Here is a 16531-nt window from a genome sequence, read left to right as displayed (position 1 = left end):
AAAACTGTTTTAACTGACTAACTTTTACTGTATATTTTACAGATTGAGATTTACAGAGCTTAAGATACTCAATAACTGATATTGTAAAAATACCATTGTAGACACTTGCAGGCTATTTAATTTATTTTGCAGATTTCAAAGACTGACAATTAGCTCTATTGTCGATGCAGGGTTAAATTCTTCGAGGACATGCTTCATGAATCTAGTTGACAGTAAAGGTCAACAACACAGCGGAAAGAAGATTTTTAGATTCGCAGTTGTTGTGGGATTTGTTAAAAAAATGTGTACAGTATAAAATATTTCCACGCTCCCTAATCTTTAGACATTTTTATGATTTTGAAACCATTTCTGCTCCAAGTTCAGCAATCGCTTCCTGGGTATAGTATGAAAGCTGGCGTCCGTCCTTGATTATCTGATAGGAAAAAGAATCCACTATCAAGTTGTCTTGATTGAAACCACTTAGTGCAGAAAAACAATATCTCCAGAAGTAAAAAAATAAAAAAATAAAAAAATCTAACAGCAGCACTCTAAAAAGTTTTCCAGCAATCGACCTCGGGTCTGTTTCAGTCCATCAGAAATGGAACATGTCTGTGGATGGCTTGTTTATTTTTCACACAGTTGCAGTAGCTTAGAAGTGGCAGTGATTTTGTAGACTTTTGAGGTTTTATGGAAATGTTGCAGCTGTTTTAAGCTAACCTCTGAAATGTCTTCATATGACTGCAGGAACGATCAGCAGTGCTGGAAAACAATGCTGTAAACTCTTACCACAATAGCACGAGCAACAAACTTTATGATGCTGATCTAGCTAATTTATGCGCCTCCACCAGCCTCTATTAGCAACTGTTCCCTAAAAATGTACCCCTGTTCCAAATAAATGCACAGGCTTAGTTCTCCAGATCTCCTCCATACTTACAGAGAACAAATATTAACACAGTCACATCCCTCTAATGTGCTCCAGAAACACACTTACTTGCTCATTTGACCCGTGAACTTGCTATGACTTCCTCACACAAACACAGCAGCTCTGTGTCCTTTGTTCTTGTATCCAGTGATAATGATAGCAACAGCATTTATGCAGTGTGACAACTCTACCTCCCACTTACTCTCTATGGAGGTTCACACCATGGCACAGTCTCTGCTCCTGTCTCCCTCTGCCTCCCTCCATTTGATGCTCTCACTCTCATAGTGTTGAGGTCAATTATCTCTGAATGTCGACTACTTCAGGCTGCTGAAGGTGTTAAGTAGTCTGTAGATTATTTAGAAGGTTTTCTGACATTCATTCGGCTTCAACACCTTCTTTTCCTGTTCACTTTTCTTCTTTTAGATTCTGTGTTATCCTGACACCTTTTCTTCCTCTTCTCCAGCCTTTCCTCTGGTTCTATTTAATTTCCCCTTCTTTCTGTTTTAGACCATCTCTGATGTTCTCCTTTGCCATTCATCATTTTTTCCTTTCTTTATTTGTTGCTTTGTTTCTTTCACCAGACAAGACATGATGCAGAAAATATACTACGGAAATCCAAGATGGCTGACAAAGTTACAAATATTTAGCCTTTGTCTCAGTGCTACGTGTGATTGGATGTATTCGCACTGTAAACAAACAAGTGAAAAATAACATCATGAGGAGCAGAAAATCATTTTACTCATCTTCATAATGTGCACAAAGATCGCAGCAGACACACACCAGTGGCGTGCTAAAAACATCATCACCGCGTCCCGCCTGCTCACAGGGGAATTTTCATGCAGCGTTTACAAATCGCCCTCCATAACTTCACACAGTCATTTTACAAGGTGGACTGGCAGGAAAAAGTCAGGGCGAAGTCGTGGTGAAAAATGTGTCAATTAACGTTCACACATGTGCAGCTCGTCATTTTTGTGCGAGTATTAGATTAGCATGTCGGATGCTTCGTGGGGGGGGGGGGGGGGGCGGTGAGGACCTTTATTTCAGAACATTTTAATCCATGTTGTAGAAAACCATTTTGAGCGTCACCCCAATCCAAACACTAACCAGAACAATAAAGAAACCTGGGCAGCACCTGGAGTTTTGATCATAAGTTACCATATGCAGCTCAATAGGTTTTTTACAAAAGCACCAAATGCAAATTCAGAAGCATGACATAAATACACAATTTCAGCATGATAAGGAGGGGCGAAATATTTGAAGTAGCTGAAGACTGAAAATCTATTTAAATAAAAAGAAAAACAGATGAAGCATAGATATTCAATATCTATCATATTCAGTCCCTCTCTTTCAATAGGCGCTATTGAAACCATCCCCCCCCCCCCCCCCCCCCCCCAGTTAAAAAGCAAAGCAGCAGCATGTGATGTACCCCAGAGGGGAGACGCTAATAAAGTTAGGGTTTGTTTTGCGACAGACTTCAAGTAATGTTAGCCTAAATGAGTGTACCATCTGGGGTTTGATTTCATTTTTTTAAATTTTTTTTAATCAGTAAATAACAAAAGCATGAAACAACTTAACAAGCTGAGTTAATTACGATTGCAAAAGAACAAAAAGATTCAGGTTAGTGGGATGAACATGCCATAGCAACAGAGCACTTAAGTTTGTTTATGTCAATGCATTATATTTATGCAACTGAATGTCTGCTCAACTTTTTGTCCAAAATCAATCACAACCCCTGTGACTTAAGTTAAAAAAAAAGTATTGTCACACTCAAGAAAGATTTATCCATGGCAGCTGTTTACGTTAGATATGTTGAATGTGGATTTGGAAGCTGATCTGCTCTTCTGTTTGGCTTAAAAAAAAAAAATCTTTCTACCACAATTTTCTTTCTAGTTTCTATATAGGTTATTTTTCTGGTAGTATTTTGCAAATATCTTCCTTACATACGTAGGTTCAGTTAATCTCAGTTCACTTCTAGTGTTGGAGCAATTATTGTCAAAGCCAGCAAATCACAGACATTTTACATGAAATATCTCCTCGCTGTTTGTTTGCCTTTTACAATATTCCTCTCTGCAGTTAGTTTCCTTCTCGCTCATCACCTCCCCCTGCTTCTTCTGAGCAGTGTAGCCGGGACAAAACTCCAACGGTGATAAGATGAGAGCAAGCCCCTGAGAGGCAAGCAGTGCAAATGGGAATTTTCAATGGATGGGTCCTGAAACCCTATTGTATTGTGAAAAGGAGCGAAAGAGTGAGGATAAAGAAGACGGATGGAAGGAGGGGAGCATAGATGGAGGCGGACAGGGAGACAAAGTGAGCTGTAGAGGGTTTTTTTTGCCCTGGAGGAAGCCAACATTCCAAAGAGAGGAATGAAGAGCAGAGGAGGGCGCAAACAGGACTTTGAGAGAGGAGAAGAGGAGGAGGAGGAGGAGGAGGAGGGTTGGAAGAGCACTGATAAAAGATCGGAGGAGAGGAGGTGTCAAGGCAGCACAGCAGTTGAGGTTAGAGGGAGAGATGGGAAGTTGTTAGAAAAGAAGATACAAGGGGTGAGGGAGGCAGAAATGAGTGGACACACACCCAGGGAGAGACAAACACTCACTCCCAGAGTGACGGTGTTTTGCATAAATATGTTACGAATAATAAAAAATGCTGCTGGCTTCATTATAACACAGCAGCTAATAATTAAAGCAGTCAGACCTCACACTGTGGGCTACAGAGACAGCATGCAGATTTCCATGCATAAGTGGTAAATAAAGTGTATCATCTCTCTGGGGGCTCTCTGAGGGCTGCGGCTTTGGGTGCTGACAATATTCACACCGCACTGCGAGTCTGGCTTCTTCACCCACTCGCCGCGTCTCCAATTAAGGTTAAACAAACATGCCAGTTTAATGATGAGTGGTCATATTTTACCGGTGAAAATTCACGGCTTTAATAAGAAGTTGACCAGTTTAAGGCATAAAAACTGTTTTCTTGGCGTGTAAATCTGACAGTAAAAGCCTTCTGCTGCAGCATTAGAGCACAGGACAGTGCGTTTTCAGGGAAACCCTCACAGATAAAAGCTTTTAGCTGGGTTGGCAGCTCTTTAAGACAGGGTGAGGTCGGTTTCATTGCAGGCCTTACCGACTGACACCCCTGAAGCTGTGAGTAAAAATCCTCCCACGCTGTGCTGGAAGGATTTCTCTGCCTAGCCATCTGCGATAAAGATATAATATTTACAAAAACATATTGAGTAGTCGCGGTGAGACAAGAGCGAACAATGTGACTTGGCAAATGTCTGAGTGGAACATAAACAGCTTTAACTTTGGCCTGCTATTTCCGTCTAACACTGTTCTCTATCTGCACAACAGGAGGAATGCATTAAATATATCTGCATAAAAAAAAACCTACACACCCATCTGCCTGCAATGTTACGTGCCAAAAGATGTTCTGATATACCCCATCTCTCAGCAAAACACACATTTCAACACACACACCCCAGCATGCATACGCGTCGTCTCATGACAGTATGTGGATAAATAATCCCATTAAATATGATTGAGGGTTTTTCCAGCTCAAAGCATTCGCACGCTCTCTCCGTCTATGGGCTCAGAAGAGGTACGCACAGGAAGTATCTGCAGACAGGCAATTTACGGGTCGGCCACCCTCAGACACACTAATACACACACTAAAAAACACACATCCACCCACCTAACAGTCCACCAAACGGCACTCGAGATAGGTCACAATAACTCTCGCTAGGTTGAACTTGGCACTTGTGCCGTTGGAGCAGAATCCCTGGAAGCTTTTTGTGTTTAGAGAGAGAGAGAGAGAGAGAGAGAGTGTGTGTGTGTGTGTGTGTGTGTGTGTGTGTGTGTGTGTGTGTGTGTGTGTGTGTGTGTGTGTGTGTGTGTGTGTGTGTGTGTGTGTGTGTGTGTGTGTGTGTGTGTGTGTGTGTGTGTGTGTGTGTGTTTGCGTTGTGATGACAGACGAAACAAGTCATTTTAAATCTAATAAGCAGTGAACAACGCGTGGCCTCCTGGTGGCAGGCTCAGGCGTAGCACTGGAGGTCGGAGTCCAGCTGACAAGCTCACGCGCCAACACTTTATCTCTCCCTTTCTCTATTGTTTCCCGTCACTCTCTATTTCATTATCATCTCTGGAGGCTAAAAAATACTTCACGGGAGCTAAACTTTTTTTAAACTGGTGAAGTGAAATGTGCATCTTCTGAAGAAAGTGAGTGACCCAACTCCTGCCAGTCTGTGCGTCAGCAGTCGCTCAGTATTTAGCTGTATTTACCTTTGTTCCTCATTAGAAGATGACAATGAGCACACTGCAGAAAAAGGCCGTAAAGTAATTATCAAAGCTAATCTACAAGCATGATCCCTGCATTCCTGAAGGCTCTATCAGAAGTCATCAAATCAGGTACCCATAAACATGCCAGTCGCCCATAAAGTCAAGCTACATCTTATCTCACACCTAACATAGCTTGGTGAATCACTTACATACATGTTTGTTTCATTATTTTATTTTCATGAATAGCATGCTTAATGTGATTTTCCTCTCTGTTGCCATGTTAGTTGGTGGTAATTTAAAAAATGAATCTCCCGAGACATTTGTCGTGGGTCCAACTTTTGATTCCTGTGCAGGTATTAGATGGGAGTACAGTTGCTGTGGAGTTTGGTCTAAACATGGTGTGAGTGTATGAGGTTTATGAAGTTGATTGATTTTTTATTTGTCACTTTCCTCTGCAAAGTGGTTAAGTTCCTGTGAAGACATTTGAGCACACACTAAGATGTTCAGGGAACTACAAAAACAAGACAGCTGATGTCAGTTCCCTCCAACATCTAGCAGACTGAAATGTGGAAGGAAAAAAAGTGCTGTGGAGCAGTACAAAGAAACATACTGTAAGCTGAAAATAGAAACTAGCCTGCATAGAAGCTTTAAAATAGGCACAGTAATATTGGACACCCACCTTTAAAAGCAGGTCAGGACAACTCTGTTGATGCAAAGCACCAAAATCTAAAATTGAGCTTCTTAAAAATAAAAGTTCCAAATTAATTTTATGCACCGCATGTCACTGCAACATTAATGTTGGCTGCAGGCAAAACTCAGAGTGCTGCAATGGATGTGAACTGCAGTGCAACTGACACAAAATCGGAAAGTGTAGACAATGAGCTTGTGGCAGGCTGCTTCCATTAAACATGTGCTTCATTATGGGGCATATTGAAAAATTTCAACAATTTGATATTTTTTATTCTACTTTTTTAAAATTTTAAATACAGTCTTTCACAAATCCTCAGTAAATATCTTGTAACTGCATCCATCCATTATCTATACCGCTTTCCCTGTTCCTGTCGCTAGAGGCTGGAGCTGATCCCAGCTGTTTGCCAGTCAATCACAGGGCTGACATATACGGGGATTCGAACCAGAAACCTGTGAGAAAACCACTGCACCACCATGCGGCCCTTTAACTGAAATATAAAATCTTGAGAAATATTTGCTCATCCTTTCTGAAAAGATTAAAAGCAAATACACCAGGAAGGAAAAAAAATAATAAAAACATGAAAAATAAAAAAACAGGTTCAGAAATGACAAGTTGAACTGCTCTGTATTCCTAAAAGAATCAGTTACTCTGGGCCATAGGTGCTTGATTTATTCATCAATACTTTAAAAGCTGCCCCTCTCCATTAGCTCTCTCTTTCTTTGATCCAACAAGGATCAAAAGGAAACCACTCTATGCATCAAATGAAGTCCTCGGCCAGGTGATCACATCTTTAGTCTTTCCTTTCCCCTCTTTTTATTTGCTTTGCAAACTTTTTCTTTCTGTATTTATTTTTGGCATACATTCCACGATAATTACAATGTGTCAAGAAATATAAGCTGTCGTTGATACTGTCAGATAGTTTGTCGTTAGCTATCATTAATATGTGGTATTACAGCTTAAAAGAAGCCCGTTTGTGTATTTGTAATAAGTGTGAGGTTTAGTGTGAACTGTATCTGTTGTTTTTCTAAAAGTGATAACTGTAATCTCTCCAGACAGTTATGGCTCGAGGACCAATAATCTCAACATCGACCTAATAAAACACAGTTATTTTGTAAAGTTATTCAACTCATTTTGACCTGCACTATTTAATCAAAGGCTGTAGTCAAAGTCTGTATTTCTGGAGGTGTTGTAGCTGCTATAAAGAAAGGTAAAGAAACAGAGCAGGCACTCTGAAGTCATCCATACTGCTCAAACAAAAGCTCATCTCTGAAACTCCTCTCTGTGTGACTCCCACTCTCTCTGACCTGCCTGTGTCTCCCACACTCTACCTCTGCTCCATCAAATGGACTAAAACACACACGCACACATGCACACGCACGCTCGCACACTCGCACACTCGCTCAGACTCAAAGCCATAATGCAATATAACACAGCCTAATGCTAGCTCATTTTGTTTGTGTGCGTGTGCGTGTGTGTGTGCGTGCGCATGTGTGCCTGTGTGTCTGTGTCAGAAAGCTTCCTAAATTGTTAAACCCTTCCCTTGTGTAATGCATCTCTCTAATGTTCTTATCTGGCATCTGCTGTGGGATATATCTGTTCCAGGTTTTTCTGGGGATCCTATTTATTATGTCTTTTCAGGACAGTCTCAGCCAAAACACGGCATAACCTCAATTATATAAAAGCACAGTTTGTCTCAAAGCCATTCTGCCTCCTACAATGGATTGCATAAGGCACAAACTAATGCAATAACTGAGCCTACATAGAATACATTTTAAATGTGATGTCTAAATACACGGGTTTGTCTTCTTATGTTCTTTGTTAATCTCAGAGGTTTATTTGCCTTCCTAAACAAAAACTTAAAGCGAAAACGGATTTCACTTCATCGCTGAAAATCTCCACAGCGATTCATCTTATGTCTTTGTGTAAGGGTTAGTTAGTTATGATAATGCAGTGTTTCCCCTACCATTTGTTAGGAAGGGCGACTTCCCACCCTTCATTAAGAAGGCACACAATACTCCACTTATGGAACTAATTCGTGTTTACTTGTTTTATTTCTGCCTAGCGTTTTTTATACTTTTTGGTTTAAACACTTGTACTGTAAAAGCAAAAATGTTCTAGATGGTGTAGACCTGTTTATCTATTATTTTTTTAACAACAGTGTAATTTTGACTCGCCCCTCTTTCTGACGATGTGAGTGGACTATTATTTGTTGGGAGAGAGACATCGTCAATGGAGTTGGTTACTCAGCTCAGGAAAGCTACAACAAGTGACAAAAGACAGCTGGTCCTCTCCAGTCAAAATGTGATTGGAATCAGTTTACACCAGGGGTAATAGATCGATGGATTGAATGTCATCTGGAAACAGATCATATTTAGATTCCAGATGTGAATGGGGTCTATACCATGAAGCCATCCTCCCTGTTATGCTTTTCGGATTATTCCTTATGTTTTTTAATTACATTTTTGGGAGATTGGAGTTCTTCACTCACTTAAAATTCAATCATTGTCAGTTTGATTGTTAACACCTAGACAAGCTTTGTGTTTCTTTATAACTTATTATGGATAAGAAATGTACCGTGGTCTTTAGCCATCCAGGTGCTGTCTTGCCTCTATCAAACTGTTCAGGACTGGGTTTATGTAATTGGTTTGTTGGTGTGTTAGACTCTAAATCTGACTACAAGAGCAGTGTTTCCCACACACAGGCTTAAATCGGGTGCGGTGCTGGGAACAATAATACACATCTATATTTGGTGACCCATATATTGTAAATAAGAAGTACTCCTACCCCTATTCTTGTGGGGGTTTTCGACCACAAATGGAATTACAGCTTCTTTTTAAACCACAGACTATCTTCCCAAACACCTCACAAATACTTAATAAAAATATTTGTGTGTCACTTATTGGCTTCTGTATACTATAGTATATACTCTCCATTTGTTTTCTGATGAATGCCAAGACCATTAGGATGACAAGACAATTTCCTTTCTTGCTGATCAATAAAACCTAATCTGATGTGGTTCAATACATCTGACTGGTCAGTGGATCTAACTGTTTACCTTCCACACCAAGCACATGATTTCTTGAAAAAAAAAAAACAGTAGAGAAATGGCATAAAGCCAGTGAAGGTCTGCATGGACACCATCCATTTGTTACAGTAGTATATTGATTTGGATGGTTACCAATTTCAATATTGAATCATTAATTAAAGGAAATGTTAACAGCCTGCCAAAGTCGACAAGCATCGATATGCTTAGTATCAGTCAAGTCCTGGTTTCGTACTGTTGAATAATTTATTTTTTCCTGTTAAACATTAATGCTGAATGCCCTGACTGTAGGCATGAAAACAAAGCTGAGGACACACTTTGGAAGAGATTTTTTAAGCGTTGCCTACGTTTTTAACAGTGATAGGCTTTAGATTTATGGAGTCAATTGAGGTAAGATATTTTTCAATAATGAATTAATAAATTGAACAGAATCAAGAGTTATTCAGGTAGACATATTTTTAAGGTCAAAATAGCCTAAGGACAGCAGACATTCTGCTCAGATACATGAAGCACAGAGGGTCATATCTTCCTCCTGACACCTGCTGTTCTGCCACAGGGCACTGACCTACAGCCTTGAACGATGCTCACCACTACACGCAATCACTCGCTGTTAAGCAGGACAAACCACCACCAGGGAAACATCCCCTCACTAAAGAATTCTGGGGGTATATTTTTAACCCCTGAGCCTCAGGTCATACCGAAGGCTTTCTCGAAGGTATGGGAGACTTTTCCTCTTTAGTTTATCAAACTTGAGCTATAGGTTGAAGAAATGTCTTGCTAAATTAACGATGTACCAAATGACTAATTGTGATGCAAGTGTTTTAGTGACCAATCAAAAGAAGATCATTCCACAACAGTCTTTCATCTCAGCTCTATAGAGCATTTACATGTCTTTTAGCTAATTGTTTTGGATATCAGGCATGTAACTTTTATCAAATGAGGATTTTAGAAGCAACAGAGTCGGATATTTTTCCTGGGACGATATACTTTTGTGCTAATTTAATTTAACCAAGAATCTTGGATGCAGATTTAATTAGTTTTGCTTGATTCTGAAATATTATGATTTCTTTTTTTGGGGGGGTTTTCTTTTCCTTGTAAAAGTTAAAAGTCATATCATACAAAAGGAGAGAGTAGATGATCATTAGAAGTATTTCCAAAAACAATGCACATTACCTCAGTTAGTCCGTCTTTGCTTTTTCTCATCTATTTTTTTTCTCATCAATCTTTTTCCACAATTTTACTTTCTCTTTAATGATCATTTTATGGGCACTTGTTTTGTTTTTTTTACCTGGGGGGGTCGGGGTGGTATCATTTCTTACAGATGGACAAGGATGTCTTATCATCTCCACAGCCTGTAACAATACAGTTGTGACATTGGTCAAAGGTTTGTGACCTGTGGGCTGAATGAATTTATCATAAATGATCAGCAAATCGAGTGGGCATGTCATGACAACTGTTACTGCAGAAGTGAATGGATGAGGATGCCACAGTGCTTGGGGCTGTAAAAAAATAAATAAAGCCCATTTAGAGATATTGTACATTTTTCTTGCAACTCTTAGGTTTGGTTACTACTCTAGGTTCCACCAAAATGTAAAACCTTTTGTTGTGAAATATTTTAAGAATGAATCTCTCATCCTTATTGTATGAGAAAGTGAATGCTTAGCCCTGCTAGCCCACTTATACCAGTTCTCCCTGTCATTAAGCTCAGAAGCTAATTAGCTATCTTACTCCAGGAGGTGAGACATTTGAAACTGAACACATACACTTATGACAACCACGCATCATGTTTTTTTTTTTCTTTAGGTTAAGATGAAACAACAAATGGCTCATTTCCTCATTAATAAATGTTTCTTAATGTATTAGCTGGTTCATTCAGAGAGACTAATGGGGAATGACACAGAGTTGTAGCTTTATTAATAACCGGGAAGACTCTTGGCTTTAAGAAAACAAGGCAGAAACAAAACATCATAATTACTGATCCCAGAATTTTTTAACAAATTTTACTTTAGTGAATCGATTTTTTTCAGATAAGTTTCCAGTTTGTTGCGTTGCACCTAAGTGGCCGAAAAAATAAGCTGCAGGTTTAACCATCAAAAGGATGTCTGGCATCAAACAAGTTGTAAAATTAAAGGTCAATCATGTTCTCTTTAACAGCATCACAAAGTCTATATCAAGTATTAGTCCAGTCCCTTTATAGCCTATTAAAATTCGAGCTATTGCTTAAAAGGATTACTCTCTATTGACGAGCTAATACTAATGTTTTGTTTTTAAAAGGCAGGCATTCAGGATCATATTGTAATTCTATGGTTATTCTCAATAAGACCTTTCATTAGTCTGATAGTGACCTCATATTGGCAGCAGCAACCTGATCACACCGCTCAGCAATATTTAAACATATAGACTGAAGGCTGCTTCAGAAATTATTCTGCGAGTTCAATTAAGGACCACACACCTCTGGTCTGCAGAGATGTTCAGATCTGACATGTGCTGAATACATTGACTCTAATTGGTCTTTACACATGTGGTGTTTAAAACCCAACAGAGGCTCGGTCAGGAGAGTGTTTTTAACATGTTTTCAGGGTTAAGCAAGGCCCTTGTAATAAATGACACCTGTTACTATTTTCAGGAAATGAAGTAACGGCAATTCTGTATCAGAGGCGACAGTGCAAATGCCTCTGTGAACACATTTCATTATCTAATTTTGTTTGGTTATTTAGCAATCTGTAAAATGCCTCAATTTTTTTGTTTTTCTCCATCAATTCCTTCTATGGGTTTAATGTGTTTCAAATGCAGAGTTATATAAGCAGTGCTTCTCGCCCGCTGTTGGATGGGTGAATAAGAGGAGATCAAAAGGGAGGCGATAGAGAAACAGTGTCTGCAGCCTTCTCCTTTTCTTTATTCTCTCCACATTCTGCCAATGTGCCGTTCCCTCCAACTGCATGACTTGCCCTGTATTCTCTCTCTCTCTCGCTCTCTCTCTTCCTTTCTCTTTCTGTCTTTTTCTCTCTCTGTAGGACATTACACTTTAACCTGATGTTCTATGCTACTCTCTTTTTCTCTCGAGCCCTTCTGTTTGCCCCTCACTCTCCTCACTTGTTTTCCATCCATCCATCACTCCCTCCATCTATCTATCTCTGCTTTTCTTCTTTAATCCTATGTTCTGTACTGCTTTGGCCCTGAGAATCTCGTTGTAATCTGCTGTCTCAATATGGCCCCGTATGACTGCTAATCCTGTGCTCGTGGCTATATAACTATGTGGCTGTGACTGTATGTTTTTGTGTGTGCGCGCGCGTGTGTGTGTGTGTGTGTGTGTGTGTTTACATCCAGCAAGAGGTCTTAGGCAGCTCTGCTCAAATGAGTTGTATGACGCAATTTTGTTTGTGTTTTTGTAGTCTTGTTGATAGGCCCCTGTGTGTGTGTGTGTGTGTGTGTGTGTGTCTGTGTGTGTCTGTGTGTGTGTCTGTGTCTGTGTGTGTCTATGTGTGTGTGTGTGTGATGAGGTGGGTGCAGACGTTGTCTTGTAAAAAGGGCATGCCTACTGGGAGACAGGCCCTGCCTTTCTGACGAATGCAAACACACAAACAAACACACAGAAGTACAAAAGGGCCACATGCAATTATACACACATGAAAAACACACTGCTGCTCTCGTGAGGGATGCAGGGAGGGAGCAGAAAGAGCGATAGGAGAGATGAGAGAAATCATGCAAGAGGGAATTCAGTCTCTTTACAAAGTATAATCTCTCACTTTAATCTCCCTCTGCCTGCAACTCTCTGAAGCCCTGCTGTTTAAATCTCTCACTTTTTTTTCTTTTTTCTGGTCCAGCAGGTAGATGCACACATTAACACACATCCATATAGGCTATATAAACAAGCACACACATTATTAAACACGAGCTGCTTTAAAAAAAAAAAACCTTCAAAATAAGAGCATGACAGTACCTCAGCCTAACCTCCATAAACCGTCTCCTCTTAAAAATGCATAAACCGAGAGCATCATACCTTGGTTTTCCATTTTCTCTCTCTCCCCCCAGCGCGCTTTTCCTCAAGGCATCCTTGTCAAATCCTCTAAACTTGACAGATAACGTAGTGGGATGCGCTAAGTCCCGGTGAGCAGCCTGTAACGGGTAAGGCACCGCGGAGGGACGAAGGGGGGGGGACCGGGGAGGATGCTCGGTCTGCCCGCGCCAGAGCTCCGCGATGTGCAATAGTTATCTCCCACCCTGTTGTTTCACTCTGGGCTCTCTACTGTGGGTTAATGTGCTTGTAGTGTGTGCGCGTGTGTTTGTGTGTGTGTGTGTGTGAATGAGGGAGAGAGAGAAAGAGAGGGAGAGAGAGAGAGAGAGAGTGGGAGAGAGAGAGAGAGAGAGTGGGAGAGAGACTAACCTCGGTTGAAGTCACGTAGCCTATTTCTCTCCATCGTATTTTCTCTCGCGGTTCTCGCTGTCTGTAGCGTCCTTCTAACCTGCGTCAACTTCGCGTCTTGAACTCCAGGAGCGGCTTTATCATAACGGCCAAGCTTTTCTTTTTCTTTTTTTAATCCTCTTCTCAAAAGGCTATTTCCTCTCTCCCTGTGCGCTAAAGCAGCTGCGATAGGTGCGACTAATCTCTATTTCCACTCGGTTTATTCCCCCAAAGTCTTCAGGGCGCCCCAGTCTTTTTAAAATAAAGAAACTGTGTTTAGTAACGGCTTGACAGGTGTCGCCTCCAGCGCACGTTCGCCTCCTCCTCCTCCTCCTCCTCTTCATCTCGCGCTGAGGCTGCGCGCGGGCTGTGTTCTGTCTGTGTGTAATTGTGTGTACGCGTGTGTGCGTGTGTGCGCGTGTGTTTTGTGTAGCTTATTTTATTTTTTTGTGAGGAAGAGGGGGGGTGGGGTGGGGGGGACGACTCTTTACAGTGGCTCTCAGGGCTCCGTTACAGGGGTTCAGCAGGTCGCCACGGTCCAACAATTACCAACAACTCACCAAGCCTTAGACTGACAGGTGAACACTCCCGCTCATAGACACACGCGCAAATACACAAAGCACTAGAGACTGGTGGTGCTCTCTTTGGCCTGTCTACATCAATCAGTTTTGGGGGGGCCCTTCAGATGGAAAATGAGCAGATTTCAATTCAAGGGGGAAAGAGGAAATTCTCTTTAAGAGGAGAAGCTTGTTTCTGTATGTCAGAATCAGTTTGAGTTGTAATTAAAACTTTGGCTATTGACAAATAATGGCCAAATGCTGATACCTCACTAAGAGGAGGAGGGAGTTGTTCTTACCTGACTCCACATTTGTGGAATGAGCTGGGAAAAAAATGTGGTTGTATTCACACTGTAGAATCCGCTTATTGGATAAATATTTCCTAAACGTGGTTAAATATTCAGCCTGTATAACACTGTATCAGGACTTTGAAGTGAAAGAAAATGTGCCTGCACTCCTACATGTGTACAGAGTCTGTTCTTTGCTTCTGCCTGAGAGTCAACACTAATTCAGACTCTGTGACCAATGATTTTTATTTGCCTAAGAGGCATACCTCACAATTAATTTGCATTTATTACCTTTGGGCAGTTCTCTCACAGAAGAGTTACCGCTGCTTAGCCCTTTAGGTGCTGCACACACAGCATTATTAAAAGTAGCTTCACTGGCAGAACATGCTCTCTTCAGACCTTGGTATATAACACTGACACACCCTGACTCCATCCAAACACACACACACACACACACACACACACACACACACACACACACACACACACACACACACAAAACATAATAATCCGTATAGAGCTCGTGTGGCTCCCATGGGGCCCCTGCTCTAAGTGTACCTGCAGAGATTCCAGAGATTGCCTCCCAGGAATTAATTTGATTCAAACCAAGGGACTTCAATAGTCGGCCAAAGTCAAACTTAGAATAACACCAAATAACTTTAGAAACTAGAAACTTAATCCTGGCATGAACAGATTCTGTCAATCTGCTTCTGACAGAAGGCGCACTGTATGAGAGTCAAGCAAAATTCAAGGACCACATATGTTAAATGGATAAACCCATCACTCAAAATGCTTTTGAAAAAAAGGGTTGAGTTTCACAGACTGACTGTCAGTGTTCTCTGTACATGATCTCAAATATTCAGAACATTCTTACCAATATATCAGGGATAAGCTTATTTTTACTCACTTATTACTACTTGCTTAATTGACACCTTGCTGAGGATAACAGTTTGTATAATGTTCTAATAACTTGAAAACAATCAAACAAGATTATCTACACAATAGAATCCAGTGCAGTCCAGTATTTTTGCAATAAATGTTTTCACACAAGTTTAGTTAGGACTGTATCAGTGAAGTGTTCAGTCATCTACTTTATATAATACAGTCTTCTATTGAATTATATTATCTCATTATTTTATTCCCGTGTCATACATAAACAAATAGTGATTTTAATTGCATTCTGTTTTAATTGAAGGATCTTTTTAAAATCAATTTGGTATTTTTTATCATTTAGTTTAACAGTTTCCTTAATGAAAAGTAGCAGTTCCTATTCCTGCAGGAGCTATTAGTGCGCCTGCTGTAAATTACTGTAATTTATGGTCTAGTTATTCCTCATAGTATCAGTGTAATAGCCCTGTGCAGCAATTATTGTCTTGAGTAAAGTGGGTTAAAGCATGTTAACTTCTCATTCCCTCTAAGAAAAAATCATACTTAAAGTGTATGCAACAAATAAGTGAAAATAAAAAATAATCTGCTGGCACAGATGAGTGATGAATACGTGTGTTTGTTTGGGCACAACCTTGTAATAATACTATATTATATTTAACAAGACACACACAGCTCATCATATATTGATTTAACTTTGTTTTGTACTTCATTAGAGTGCTGCATCAAACAAAGTTGTTGAAAATGTTTTACCATTCAGTTCCATTTTTTAAAGCTGCTTTTGCACTGTGGATTGTATGTTACATGTTCTGTTCTTATCAAACACAACATATTTAACTTTTTATCACAGTAAGCCAAAACCAAGTCTCTGTCACATGTTTGCAATGTGGTCTCGTTGGTTGGTCATATTCTAAACGTTCTGTGTCTTCACAGAAATTGAAGCGGATAATTCCTTCGTCAATTATTTCATCTCTTGTTGTAAAAGCTAACCTGTAAGATGTCTGGTCAGCTGAGACTGAAAGTTTGTTACATCATCGCTTTTTAATGTGTTTCATCACAACTTTTTTGTACCGCTAGAAACAACCTTTCAAACGTATTTTTGTCCTTTTTCTTTTTTAGATACACAACAATGTAAATCAGCTTCCACTGTGCCACTGTTTTGTATTGTGACATAAATAAGTTACTTACTAAGATGAGGATGGACCAGAGGTGTCAAAAGTGTTCATTTGAGATAAGAAGTCTCTGCAGTATGTGTAAAATGTAATAATTACTAATTAAATGTGGTGATTATTATTTGCATGGCCTCGCCAATATCTAATATTGGTCATCAAAAAAAGGAAAGAGTATTATTCGTCTAAATGGAATTATCCACCTGTGGTTTGAAGAGATGGTACAATCTTCACTGAGAGGAGAAAACTAATTTCACTTAAAAAAAAAACCTTCTGTTGAAAGAGCTGAAGTTCTAAAAGGGTTTGGATTGGAGGAACATATTGTTACATC

General features: G+C 40.0%; 2 protein-coding genes across 7 annotated transcripts in view; one reads left to right on the top strand and one right to left on the bottom strand.

The window, feature by feature from the left end:
- The window catches only part of macrod1 (mono-ADP ribosylhydrolase 1), a 111379-nt gene that overhangs the window by 37140 nt on the left and 57708 nt on the right, over nt 1–16531 (top strand). The gene's annotated exons all lie outside the window — the stretch shown is intronic.
- The window catches only part of flrt1b (fibronectin leucine rich transmembrane protein 1b), a 33637-nt gene that overhangs the window by 14955 nt on the left and 2151 nt on the right, over nt 1–16531 (bottom strand). The window contains exon 1 of one of the 3 annotated variants that reach the window (XM_065958754.1): nt 13285–13442. The exons of 1 other annotated variant lie outside the window; for it this stretch is intronic. The gene's annotated coding sequence lies outside the window, so the exon portion shown is untranslated. Of the gene's footprint in view, nt 1–12900; nt 13037–13284; nt 13443–16531 lie in introns of those variants that run through there. One more of the 3 variants, XM_020635759.3, reaches the window with a different exon arrangement.

The sequence above is a fragment of the Labrus bergylta genome, chromosome 9 (genome assembly GCF_963930695.1).
Source record: "Labrus bergylta chromosome 9, fLabBer1.1, whole genome shotgun sequence".
In the NCBI taxonomy this organism is placed as follows: Eukaryota; Metazoa; Chordata; class Actinopteri; order Labriformes; family Labridae; genus Labrus; species Labrus bergylta.
The sequence above is the reverse complement of the archived record's forward strand: the minus strand, read 5'-3'. Positions and strand labels throughout refer to the sequence as shown.